Source organism: Pinus tabuliformis, chromosome 4_2, assembly GCF_031772625.1.
Source record: "Pinus tabuliformis cultivar Carrire ecotype Pingquan chromosome 4_2, CPIR1, whole genome shotgun sequence".
NCBI classification, from domain to species: Eukaryota; Viridiplantae; Streptophyta; class Pinopsida; order Pinales; family Pinaceae; genus Pinus; species Pinus tabuliformis.
The window spans coordinates 26,971,525-26,986,408 of record NC_142304.1 but is presented as its reverse complement, the minus strand read 5'-3'; the positions used below and the strand labels follow the sequence as shown (position 1 = coordinate 26,986,408).

General features: G+C 36.2%; 1 pseudogene; it reads left to right on the top strand.

The window, feature by feature from the left end:
• The first annotated feature begins 393 nt into the window (after positions 1-393).
• On the top strand, positions 394-1,938 carry LOC149168176 (uncharacterized; annotated as a pseudogene).
• Positions 1,939-14,884: the final 12,946 nt, after the last annotated feature.

Here is a 14,884-nt window from a genome sequence, read left to right as displayed (position 1 = left end):
GGCCTTTTTATTATTGATAAACAATGGAAAACCCTATACATCTAAAAACCTAACCTTAGGAGATGAAGCGCTAAAATTCTGTGGGCCTCGTTGGGATTATTTGGAACGCCAACTTCCCGGGGTCATAATTTGGGCATATGATCTTCGTTTGGTTCCCACGATACCTCATTAGAAAGATCTATCGGAGGAAAAAAAAAATCTCGACAAGCCCCAACCTTTCACTATAGACTTAGCGCATTTTCCAAAAAATGTCGTTTATGGCCTCAAAACGTCTCCAGAAGTTTAGGACCTAAAAAACTGCCAAAAATAGAAAGTTGTGCTAGAGTTAAGGAAACTAAAAGGAAACCGTGTTTGGGGTCCAAGTGGAATAGGAGGGTGGCCACCAATATCCACATGGATCACAATGTCATCCTTATTATTGTACAACTCTTTTGGCTAGTATAATTTTGATATGTTTGGATAAGTTCCTCTAGAAACGATATGGATTGGGGTTTGGCATTTCGTTGTTCATTGCTACTAATATATGGTAGGTACATATATTTATCGTAGGTTTTGTTTGGGTTTTATTTGTTCTCTTTCCAAAGAACTTGTAGGTGGTGGTATTTGTACAAATCTAATGACTATTTAGTTTGGCTTCAGTGTAAATATTCATAATTTGATTTTTCTCTTGTGCAATTGCAATGAGAGCATAATATGGAAGGCATTTAATCCTACAATAATTAATTGTGGATGAGGTTCAGAGTTTGAGGGATTCGTCATATGATTGTTCCATTTGTTGATAACCAAAACTCACAAGGTCTGGACCCTGCGGGAAGCTTTTTATAGGCAAAATATACCAAATGTCACGAACCTGCTTGCCATAGTTTTGGTTTTTCTCATTGTAATATACTTCCAAGGTTTTCATGTTGCTTTTCCTGAGAGGTCAAAAAGTGCATGTGGGAAGCAACGTTCATATCCCATCAAGTTATTTTATACCTCAAACATGCCAATTATTCTGCAGTCAGCGCTTGTTTCAAATTTGTATTTTATTTCCTAGGTATATTTTCTTTTATTCTTTTATTTAGGAAATTTGTAAATGATTTTATTTGGAATATGGATATAGATAGTTTCATTTGTATTTGCCATGTCTCGAATATATATTCCTAATGTTTTGTAGCTATTTTATAGAAAGTACAATGGAAACTTCCTTGTTAATATATTGGGAAAGTGGAAGGAGTATGAATACTTAGCAAGTGGTCATTCAATTCCTGTAGGTGTTCTTGTTTATTACATTACTCCTTCCATGTAAATGCCTACACAATATTTTCTATTTTGGTCAATAAAAGTAGTTTGATATTAGTGGGAAACATAATAGGGGGGATTCTATTTATGCCTGGATATTAATGCATATATCCAAAGATTTTATGTCTTGCATAGTGATATTGAGTAATAAATTATCAGTGGTATGCAGCTTGGCAGAGATGATAACAAATCCTTTCCATGCTATTTTTATTTGACTTTTTAGCTAAAAGCATGTGCACTGTTTTCAAAGACATGGATTGAAGTATCTGGTTTCTCTACCAGAGATGTGGAAAAACAATTAAAGGTATGAAATTAGAAAGGAGAGTATCTAGTTTTATAGATTTATACTTTTTCATCATTTGTTGATTACTTATTCTTTGATATCAAAATGAAATTTTTCTTCCTTTAAAGTGCAGGAGCAACAAATGGTTATGCAAGGCCACAAAGAATCTAATATTCAGACAATAGATAAATTGTTACATACCAACAACTGCATCTTTCAGTGGCATGTGCATTGGTGCTTTTACTATAATGGTTGATTTTATGGGGGCTATTAGTTCTGGTACATGAATCCTTCTTGCAGTGACTATTATTTACCAATACTTTGAGGCATTTGAGAAGGAAAGGGCTAGTGAACTAGGTTTTTTTGGTTTTTAGTGCACTTGTTTGCATTTGATATTTGTAGAAATTACCTCTCAGATTAAACTTTAATTTGGGCTCATGTTTTGGCCATTGAAGCATTTGAATGTTATGGGTTTTACACCCCTTTGAAGTTTTGCAACAATTTTTTATTAGATCTTCAAAGTAGGAATTCACGAATGTAAAAAAATTTCAGGAAAAATAATTCTTGCATGTTGTACTGACAATGAGATGTCTATGGTAGTTTAAAATAACTTCTTGTTTTTTTCAATAAAAGTTATTGTAATACTAGAGAGGCCACTCAGATCTGGTTTTTGGTGATATTTTTAGTGCTTTGTTTAGTTATGTGAATTGAAATTCTCATACAAGTGCATATTGGTGGCCACCAGTCTATTCCACTTAGAGCCCCACCATTGTACCATTATTTCTTTTAGTTTTCGTAATTGTAGCACAGTTTACTATTTTAGGCAGATTTTCGAGTCCTAAACTTCTGGAGTTGTTTTGAGGCCCTAAACAATGTTTTTTTGGAAAACAAGAAAACATAAATCTTTCATTAACATTTGTAGTTGAAAGTTGTAGTTCTCATATATATCTTTCTAATGAGGTCTCATTCGTGTCAAACAGAGATCATATGCCAAAGTTATGACCCTGGGAAGTTGATGTACCAATTTACCCCAACAGGGCCCATAGTTTGGTGCTTCATCTCCTAGGGTTAGGTTTTTGATTGTTTAGGGTTTTTCATTGTTTCTAAATAATAAATAAGCATTCTAGTCTCATTGTAACATAGTTAAGGGGAATGTAGTCACCACATCTCTTCTCAGAGATAAACTACCATCGCCTGAGCTAGTTTATTTCGATTTTGTATGTAAGCATATTTTAGTTCTTTGATATTTATGAAATGAAGATTTATTTTTGTTGCATCTGTTTGTTTATATTTATATATGTATTCTATTTCATTCTAACATAAGTCTAGATCAGTGGTATTAGAGCGGTTTGTTGTTTCTTTGTTTTTCTTTGCATGTTTGCAATGAGATTGGGGTATAAGGAATTAGGACTTGAACTGGTTGAACCTTTGCAAGACCAACCTCATAAACCCTGAAGACCTCCCATGGTGGAAGAAAATAAAGATGAAGTAGCAGGAGATCCTTTCAAAATATTGCTCAAAGAAGCCATCGAGCGACAAAGGAACACGATGATGGACAACTTTTCCCAGATCCTTCTATGGATGCCCACAAGCAATGAATCTTCATCTGGAAGCCACTCTAGAGGCGCCACTCCCTTCAAGGTACAAGTCAACTTTGACATTCCAATATTTGAAGGCTAGATGGATGTAGACAATGTAGATAGATGGTTAAATCTATTGGAAGAATATTTTTCGATTCGTGATTTTTCCAATAGGGAAAATATTACTTTTTCACTCCTTACAATCACCCCACATATCAAGGACTGGTGGGAAACCTACTGTGAACAAAGGGACAACAGAGAACCCTTACTTTTTTTAGTCGCACCCACTAGGAATTATTTTTGATATGCCATCAAGGAATAATATTACCCCGTGGGGAGCTATGAGGAAAAGTAAATACAATGGACTACGTTGCCACAACAACAAGATCAATATGTGCATGAGATGACGAACCTTTTCCATACCCTGAGAAACATTTGGTGCTCACGTACCATAGTTTTTTTCACAAATGCATTCAGGAGGAAATGGATTTTCTGTACATCTCCTCGCTTGGTGCAACGTAAAAATATGCTACCAAGATTGAGCATAAATTCAAGAAGGAGAAGCGAGACTTTGGATTTGCAAAGTCAAAGCAGAGCAAAGGCGCCCCCAAGCCATAGAGAAAAGGGCAGAGTCAGGGCACAACCCCCTAGGACAAATCCTCGAAGCCGCAAGCTAAGATTAATGGGAAGGTGAAGAAAAGACACTGACAAGTGGTGTGAGTTCCATAAAACTCTCACTCACAACACGAACGAATGTCACGTGAACCAGGCACTGGTGGCTGAGATAAAAGACTCAGAGATAGATGCATGCTCTAATTCTGAGCTAGAACCCGACAAGGGAAAATAAATCATTGACGTTGAACCCACTTCAATGGTAGCCACCACCAAGCTCCAAAAGGTGGAACGTGAGGATCCAAAGGAGGGGGAGTTCCTCTTCCACTCGCAGATGTGGGTAAAGGGTTCACCAATGTTGTTCATCTTTGATAGCTGGAGCCAGAAGAAACTAATCTTGGCTAAGGTCATTAAGAGATTGAAGCTACCAAAAATGTCGCACCCACAGGTGTACACCATTGGCTGGCTCCACCAAGGGTGAGATCTCTGTGTAAGTCAAAAGTGTCGCCTACCTTATAGCATCAAACCCTTTTCAGATGAGGTATTGTGAAATATTTACCCTATGGAACGTCGTACCCACAATCATACACCATCAAGTGGCTCCATCAAGGATGAGATCTCCATGTCAGACAACAGCGTCTCCTGCCTTATAGCACCAAGCCCTTTGTAGACGAGGTATTGTACGATGTTTTCCCTCTAGAAATATGTGATGTTTTATTAGGCCAACCATACCTATGGAAGTTTCATGTTGTATATGAATCTAGACCTCATTTTGTTATTATTACTTGGGGTCAGAATTGTACAGGATACCAGAGGTAGCACCACGTACCTCCTTTTCTTTTATCTCTGCTAAACAATCCAATAAGATCATTTCCCAGACTGGGAAATTTTTCTTACTTATGATTCGCCCTCATAGTAAGAGGAAGATTGTGGCCACATCCATAGCTTCCAGACAGGGCTCCTCCGCATGAAAGCAACAGATGGACAAGGTCGCAGAGCAGTACAAGGACATCTTTGCCTCACCCATAAGGGTACCCCTACACTGTCAGGTCAAGCACTCCATCGATATGACCCCAAGTTTATCGCTACCCAATGGCCCAATCTACCAACACTTTGTTCTATAGAATGATGAAATAAAGAGTCATATTCAAGAGTTGTTGCAAAAAGGGCACATCAGGCCAAGTTCATCACCATGTGGGATTTTGATCATGTTGGTACAAAAGAACGATGAAACCTGGAGGCTTTGTATTGGCTATCGGGAGCTTAGTAAGATTGTTGTCCAGAATAGGTATACATTCCCACGAATTGATGACCTTGTGGAACAGCTCAAGGGGGGGGGGGGAATATTTTAGAAATATTGATTTGAAGTTCAGTTATCACAAGGTACTAGTTGAACCCTCTGATGTGTAGAAGACTGCCTTCAAATCCAAGGAGGGCCTTTTCGAATGGTTGGGCATGCCTTTCGGGTTAACAAATTCCCCCGCAACCTTCATGCGGTTAATGGACGACATCATGTGGCCCTTCACCAACTCATTCATGGTAGTGTATCTATATGACATCATGATCCTTAACCAGAGTTGGGAAGAGCACATACACCATATTCGATAGGTGTGACAACACAAATTGTGTGCCAATTTGGAGAAATGCACTTTTGGTAAGACCCAGGTTCGATATCTGGGGTACATCACTAATGAGTGGGGTGTGCATGTGGACCCAAAAAAGATACAATGTATTCGGGATTCACCAGCCCCAACCACTCTCACAGAGCTCCACGACTTTCTTGGTATTGTCAATTTCTACCAGATGTTCGTGTTGGGATTTTCTCATATCACTTGGCCTTTCAGTCAAGTCACCAAAGGCGGAGCGAAAGAAAATTTATTTTGGTCGGAATCCCAACAGAAGGCATTTTTCGAGTTGAAGCATCACCTCTGCTCTACACTAGTGCTCACATTATCAGACCTGCAGCAACCATTTGACATTGAGATAGATGCCTCTAACTATGTTGCTGATGTAGTTCTTCCCAACACGAGCATCCGGTGGCATATCATAGTGAGACACTCTCAAATATAGTATGAAATTATCCCACCTATGATAAAGATACGTATTCCATTGTGCAGGCTTGTCGACAATGAAAACATTACATTATGGGGAAGGAAACGGCAATCCACACATACCACCGACCCCTGCGGTTCATGCAGACACAAGGAATGTTGTAGAATGATTGCTATCAGAAATGGTCCACATATCTGCAACAACTCCATTTGAACATTAATTACAAAAAGGGCAGCACAAATAATGTTGCATACTACCTCAGCCGATTGCTGGTTATGGCACTAACCATTGTGCTCAAATATTATGGGCACGAGACTTTGGGATGGCCGCATCTTTACAGGAGTGATCCAAAATTCAACACCACATACTAGATGCTTTTGGAAGGTAAGAAAGTTTCAAGCTTTCATCTCTAGGATGCACTTTTATGCCACTTGGAACACCTATGTGTTCCTTCAAGCAAGCATGCCAAGATGATTTTGGAGGTGCACTACAGTAGGTTCACTGCATATTTTGGCATACAAAAGACAATGGCAGTGTTGCGGAAGTATTTTTGGTGGTCGAACCTTTGACAGGATGTTGGGAAGTACATTAGATCCTACACTTCCTGGGTCATTGCCAAACCTACAATCAAGAAGAAAGGCATGTATACTCCTTTATTTACTCCTAGTCGACCTGGGAAATCCATCTCCATGGATTACATGTTGGACCTTCCTTCTACCAAACATGGAAATGACTATGTTTTCATGGTCTTCGACAGATTCTCTAAGATGGCCATTCTGGCAGCCTACAAGAAGAGTATCGTAGCAGAAGCCACTGCCAAACTCTTCTTTGAATAGGTATGGGTACTCTTTGGTATCCCACAGTCCTTTATCTCAGATCAGAATAGTAGGTTCCTAAGTACATTATGGTCAAGCCTCTAGTCGTTGTTGGATACCAAGCTCACTAAGTCGACGGCCTTCCATCGGCAAATTGATGGTTAGACAGACGTCGTTAACCGGATGATTGTGCACATCTTGTGCATGTACAACTCGAAGCATCCATGCACATGGGATGAAATCCTTCCTTATGTCCAGTACAGCTACAACATATCTCTTCACAACTCAATTGGCCACAACCCCTTTCAAGTGGGATTGGGATTCCAGCGGATATGTCCCATTAATGTTGCCATACTACTTGCAGTTACTCAAGCAGATTTAGATCATGTCCAGTCTGAAGCTGACAAAGATACTAGCTTCATTGAACGCATTCAACACATCCGCCAACAGGTCCATGACATATTGGACAGAGAAAATGCTAAGTACAAACAACGTCATGATCAGCATTAGGTGCCACACAAGTTCCAAGTGGGCAACAAAGTTTGGTTACATTTGCAAAAGGAGCGTCTCAATGGGGCCTACCGCAAGCTTCACCCACTCTGATATGGGCCTGTTGTAGTGAAAACTCAAACCCCCCCCCCCCCCCCCAACACCATTTTTTACTTATTTATTTCAAATGATGGGGACCTTTTCCATAAATTTTTGGGTAAATCATGTTTTTAATATTTTCTTTTGGTTAAATGTCCTTCAATTTTGCTAATTTTTCATTTTCATCGGATTTCTATTCTTATTGCTTCATTGAGTTCAAATTTTCCCTATATTTTCATTCATCGGTACTTGTTTCATCTCATTTGGTTACATGGTTTGCAAATGGTGCTCATCTAAAGTTCGATCATTTTTACCGCATCAGCTAAAAAATGTACAAAATGTATATTATTTTAATTTTTGTAAATAAATTAGTAATTGATTGTAAATATTAATTCCTAGTTAATTTTTACCAATTATTTCATTTTTCACCAATGGTCCTACAAAATCGTCACAACCAAATTGTAGAACAATTAAAACTATGTGTTTTCGGGATTTCGGTAATTTATTCCAATGCCCAATTTTAAAAGAAATTTCAAGATTTGAAATCTCAAAATTTCAAAGTGGTTGTAGTTCATTTTGTCGGATTTTTAATTACCATGTGGTTGTAGTTTATAATAGATGAGTCTCACTCCAAATGGGCCCCACTTCACCTCACCTCCTCCCTTACTCTTTTACAAAAGTCCTAATAAAAAACTTCTTATTTTAAAATCCTCATAGTTAAAAAAGTTCTAATAATATGAAAACAAATAAAAAATAAAAAATCAATATTGAATATCGAAGATCAGCGTTTTGTTTATGTCGAAGGTGTCATGTTTATAAAAACCCAAATATCCAATGGTTTCATCATTCGCCTCCAATACGTATGGTCCTTCATGGATTTTTATAAGGCCCATCCTCATTATGTTATATTTGATCCATCGTCATGGATCCAAGGCTACGTGTAAATATTTTTAATAGTTCGAGATTTTTTAAATATATTTTTTATTATATTTTAATTATAATATAATTAATTTTTAATTCATTTAAATTTTAAATTAAATTTCTATTTTAATGGTATATAATAAATTTGTAATTAATTTAATTTAATTTTGTAATTAGAATTAAATTATATTAATTAAGTAATAATTGTTAATTTAGGATTATATTTTAATTAAAATTTCTTATTTTTGGCTTAAGCAGCGATTTTCCTAGAATTTTGGCAATTTTGACACTTCAACTTTGGAAGCTCATAAGTTGAGTTTTATTTCACCAAATGAGGCCCAATACGACTTGTTCAATAGATAAAATCATGCAAAAAAATTATGAAGTGGTTGTATGACCAGATTCGGTCATTAAATGAGTCTAAAATTTAGTATAGAATCAAGCTCCGAATTTGTAAACAAAATTTATTTTCTGAGTTTAATGTTTTGCTTTTTCATTTGCTCATAGCCTTTATTGAGTACAGATTCATTTGACTATGTTCTCTTTGACCAATAAGAGATTTACAAGGATCATTGGAAAGCTCAGATTTCATTTTATTTAGTTATTTAATTGAGTTTTGATTGGAGATATTTTGTATCCCAGATTTGGTATTTTTTATTTTAATTTGCATTTTAATTGGATTTTGATTGGTTTTGGCAAGAGAATGGTTAAGGAGATGAAGAAGAGAATATTTTAATCAATGGAATTGCTCCGACAATAGAAGAAAAAAATTGACCAATGAAAATTGTTGGAGCAGAGTTCTTCTTCAATAGCTCTCCTATTTGGAATTCATTTTTGTAATTATAAATCAGGGTTTGTAGAATGGGAAAGGGCTTCTCTTCTCTGAAATTCTATAATTCTTATAGCACTATTGTAATAGTGATTTGGATCTATAGGTGAGAGGAGATTGAAATCTCAGATCTTAGGAATATTGGGATTTATCTTTTGCAAATCTGAATTGTGTATGGAAGAGAGAGCTTGCACTATAGCAACTCTTTATTTTAACAACAGAGTTTATGCTTTGTAGGAGATTGTAGGAGATCAGATTCAAAGAACAAAGAAGGATAACAAGTTCAAATTAATTTGTACTAGAAATACTATTATTTTTAATATGAGTTTCATGTTTTATGGAAAAATTGTGTTGATTGGATTTATATTATACATTATTGTTAATACGAATTTATGTCTTACATAATTAACTATCTAATTTAAGTATGGGGGATTTACGCAGTGCATTATATTAGATATCATTTTTGGGATTCAACTGCGTTAAGTAAGTCATTCAAACGTATGACCATTTCCATGAGAGGTAGTCGTAACTGACTAATTTCTCATGATTTTTGAATAGTTCACTTAGCACTCATTGCATCGGGTGATCTAATTTGTTTGTCTCATAAATCTATTGTCAATGGTGTCTTTTTGCTCTGATGTATTAAGATAAAATTTGTGAGTAACTATCTACTCAGAAATCTTATATCTAATTCTGATTTAATTTCCATTAGCATTATGTGAATTACTTCCTAATGTTTTTTATTTATTATTCGTGGTCAATAGATCTCTGAACAGCGTGTTTGGTAATCATAATATTAGTTGATTGAACTACTTCATTAGTGCATATTCATCTTAAGTCAGACATGTTTAAAATCCCAATCATTTAATTACTTTTCTCTCGGTTGGGTTAGATCTGCATCTTCCTAATCGAGATATGCCTAGGATTTCTTTCCTTTTTCTTGCATTCTAGGATTAGTTTGCATTTATATTAATAATTACATTTCTAGAAGTCCTCTTATTAAAGAGGCAAACTTTAGTTTTGGGTTGGTTGAGCCCTAGATCAGCTTAAGCGTTTCCTTCTCACCTAAGCTCAGCATGAGAGTTGATCCAATGTCTCTTCTCTGTTGGTAAGAAAAAGGTATACTTTAAGCGAGTAAATATAGAGAGAAGGTAATTGGACCTATTTTAACCAGTTGGAACCATCGTTCCAAACAGAAAAGGAGTTGCTTTAAGTTCCTGACCGGGTGGTCTCCCTTATAATGTTGAGGCAGACATTTCGAGCCTATAACATTTTTGGTGCTAGAAGGAGGGCCGTAGTAAAATCATATCTCTCATGATTTTGTGCTTTAAAATTTCATTTTATTACTATAGATCCATGTAAAAAACTTCCTTGGAATTGCTTTATTGGACCTATCCAACTTCCACTCCAATAAAGGTAGTTCAGACCCTATCTTAGCTAAAAGACAATGGTAAGTCATATGTTTTTAGTCATCTCATTCAATTTATGTTAAGTTGCAATAATTTCAATATTGATGAAGGTGTTATTTGCAAAATCTTCACACTTACTATGACAGGAAAAGCCAAAGGCTGGTGTTTATCACTTCCAGATGCCTTTGTATGTAGTTGGGACGAGTTTTCAAAGATTTTCCGTCACGCATTTCAGGAATATGACTACAATAAGGTTTGTGATTAGTTGGAATAATTGTGTAGGATGGAAGGTGAAACTTTGGATATGTTTTATATTATATTTAAATTAATTTTAATGCAACTTCAATCCAAATATTTGCCTCCTCAATTCTAATTAATTAAATGGTTCAAACATTTAGTGTCTTTGTCCTATGATAGCTATCAAGAAACAAAAAGTATATCCATTGTTGATACGATTTCTCAAAATGGTTCCTCTTATTCTTCACAAATTGAAATTCCACGTCCTAATCATTATGCCAGAACTGCTCCAAATTTACATAATTGATCTAAATGTGTAAACTTGAAGATTTTAAACAATTTGCAAGTTATATTTATATGTGTTTTGGGTAGAGGATCAGGGTACTAAACACATAAACAAGTAAATTTTAACCACATTTTACATCCAAACAGAGACAATTAAGCATATCTGAAACATATAACTCAAAGAATGATAAAGGAGTTCACCCCTCTCTTGGGCTACATCTCTTGGTCCAGCTTCCAATGCAGAACCTCTTTCATTAAAAATGCTCAAGTGTGTGTTTACATGCTTTAAATTTCTCAAATAGCAGAACGGATATCTCCAATGGACGGAGCATTGTCAAAAACCCTTGTTTTGGTTCTTTATGCACCTCATTTGGCCAAGAACTGAGAAAGTTATTATTGTTTCCTCCTTTTTCCCAATTCTACAGCTAACCATCCTACAATTCGGCCTCAACCTAGCTCAAGGACCCCAAACACAGAACCGGCGCCCAAAACCTGGCATAATTCCCACTTGGTGGACAAAATTATAAGACCGTTAAGGGTGCCATTAAGCCCCCAGTCCTAAAATTTCTCATCACGTGGCGCCATTCGACCACATAGGGTGTCGAATTTTTGGGTTGTTGTCTAGCCCCCTTCATTGGCACGCCCTTGGTTCTATGATTTCACATATGACCATGGTTTTGGCCCCTCTTGTCCGTTGTTGGTCACATTGTGGGTCATACAATAGGGGGTTGGCCCCCTCCTCCTTTTGCGCTCAGTGTTCAAACTAAGGTCCCGTTTAGTGATGTGGCCATGCTACTGGTCTTGAGGGCTGAGCTAGGCCCTAGCCCTTGTCCCCCCCACCTGTGGTCCTGTGGCACAGTGGTGGCCAGGGGCTAGGGCTTAGCCCGACCCTTCCCCCATATATGCGCTTCAACCAAAATTAACATATGTTTTTCAAACATTGATTTAACAAGCAATACATTTAGCACGTTGGTGTGGGCCTTGGTTGATTGGTATGTGGTCTCGGTTTCAAATCCCCGGGGGTGTTGTTCGGGCTCCAAACAAATTTTGGCCACCATGAGGAGGCCATGTGGCAGCCACTGGTTGGCTCACGTGCCACTCCCTCATTGGGCCACTTCACCAAAACCATTAACCAATAGAATTTCACCATGTCATAACCAATAATACGATGTCAAGTGTCAATCAACCATTGGCTGATGAAGAACCCAATCACCTGCCACGTCATGGATTGATCAGTGTATGGACTACTGACTGGGTGTACTTGCAACTTTTCTTCCAAAAATGTTAGTTGTTTCCAAATCGATCAGAACGTGTTCCTATAAAGATCTGATGTCAAATTTGAGTGAAATGAATTGCATTGGATTCATATCGCCGAGATATATCCAATCGTACATGCTTCGAGCTCTGTTGTACACTCTCAATTTTGAGCATTTTTTTATCCACCATCACTAATGTTGATAAAGTAAAATTGCAACAAAATGCGCAATCTATTAGCAGCAATCAACAACAATTTAATCAACAGTAATTTAATCAATCGGTGAATCTCGGCAATGCACAGTCTACCGCTGAAATTAATTCAAAATTTGTTGATAAGAAATTGCAAATGATGGAGAAGCTCAGCGACAATTTGCAAATCGATCAAATGCGCGAAGAATTTGAATTGTCTATTTTGTAAAATCAAAAATCATATATGCATAGAGAAACCTTCAGGTATATATCTTCAACCTCCTATTTTTCTCTCTACCTTGATATCTTTAACAACAATAATATAATTCATATTCAATCAGCGGCTCCAATTTTAGAAAATATAGGAACTGATTTTAATAATGAATTATTAATTTCTGATATTGGTAGGGAAAATTTAATAATAATTCAATCAATAATCCTGAAGATTCTCTTAATTTGGTATTCAATCACTTGCCTGGTTTTGATTTATTTAATTCAGAGGAAAAGAACACTTATGATGATGACTTGGAAAATGAAAATGCTCAACCTTTTTTCTCTTCAAAAATGGTTTTGTCTCATTCCTTAGGTGAATCTATTTTTTAAGATAAAGAAAACTTTAATCAAAGAATTATTCTAGTCCATTCGAGTTTTCAAACATGCAATCCTCATAGTAATTTTGGTATTCAAGAACCTGTGCCAATTTTTGATTCCTATGATAATGGAATCCCCTTTTTGGATCATAAGTTTGAAATTTTCCCATTCCCACAAAACAATGCAAACAATGAGTTTAACTTTATAATTTCTATTGATAATTGTGGGAAAGAAAAATTTGCAAATGTGTCTTAGCCATGTTATACAATTACTTGTAACATTAGTGTAAACTGTAATTTGCTTCATTTTCAGTTCCTTCGGGTTGAATTCATTTTTCTTTCATATTTCATTTTTAAACTTTTGAGCACATTGTACTAGCAATTCAAGCATTCAAACTCTAGACACTCATCAAGTACATTAATAAGCATATATGAAAATCAATTTCAGAATTTCAAGCATGAACATCAGCTACTTTTTATTTTGAAATTTTATTTGATGATCATGTTTGCTCAATTTATTTCTGATTTTCAAATAAGTGTTTCACAAATCCAAGTTCTTGAGAGTGTACCATTTCATTTTGGTCAGCAATGGAATGTAGAAATTTCTCTATAGATCAGCTAGCTCTGATACCATGTAGAAATTCTGCAAATTCTTTACAAATCTCGCTCTAAATCATGTAGAAAATATGACTGTAGATTAACCGATAATGCAATATAACCAAAACAAAATACTATAATCTACTTCTACTATCAATTTGCTTTGCGGAAGCTTAAATATTGAGCAAGATCAAGTTGAACACATATAACCAGAAGAAGAAGAATCAATGCACAATACACACGAAAATACTTTGGAGAAAGCCTCAGCTAAAACCCCACTATATTTATTATCATACAAGGTGGAAAGACATCAAAATTATACAAAACCTTAGCTCTCACAACTAGCCAGCTCTCAGTACAATCTTCCTGGATGCTCATAGGCAATCAAAGCTTCTCACAAGCCTTCTCCTCTGCCCTCCAAGCTCCTATTTCCTTGCATTGTTTCTCCTGGGTGATCCTCTTGTTACTAAGTGGAACACTGATCTCTCACACTGATCTCACACCCTGTCAGAACTATGTAATCCTCAAGGAACTTTACCTTGACTGCATGCATGAATTTCCTTTATAGGAAAACACATGCAACTGATAGTACACTGTCCTTGACATTTAGCTCAACTGGGTCTTTCTCATAATAGACATGCATGAGTTTCTGATGAGGGAATCTTAAGTTATCTGGAGTACACTGGTTGAGTGCATGCATGCATCAACTGACTGATAAGTCACAATTAGTTCCTCAAACAGTTTGGAACTAATTTAATTGGACTTAGCTCAGTAAACTGAGTCAACTAATTACAACTCAAATATAACTCAATCTTATCTCCTTAATTAAGGGATAATCTCCTTAATTTAAGGGATAATTGTTGCATGACTTCAAAAAGACTTCTAACTTGAATTTCTCCAACTAATTAATCCATAATGAATTAATTAATTATTTCCAAGTAGTTGGTGAGACTAAATTCGAATTTAATTCATAATTTTAATTCAAGGACAAATTAAAATTGGAATATTCTGGATTCTATTTTTATGATTTCTTTTTGCTATTTTCAACACTCCCTCTCAACAAGAAAGGAATTCAACTCGATCTCGATCGTGAACCTTTGGAATGTTATGCATGCAACACTTCTCTCTAGTGTTTTTGCTCCGGCAACTCCAGAAATAAAAAAACATCTAACCTGAATCAGTATGATGCATCTATCATCAAAGTCTTTGACTGTTATTGCCTCTGTCAACTGAAAACTTTGCGCTTCTGCTGACTCTACCTTTCTGCACTGTAGTCAATCCTTCTCTATTATCTTCAGTATCTGACTGCTCTAGCCTCTTTCACTTTGATCTATGACTACATTAATCCCACTAATTCCT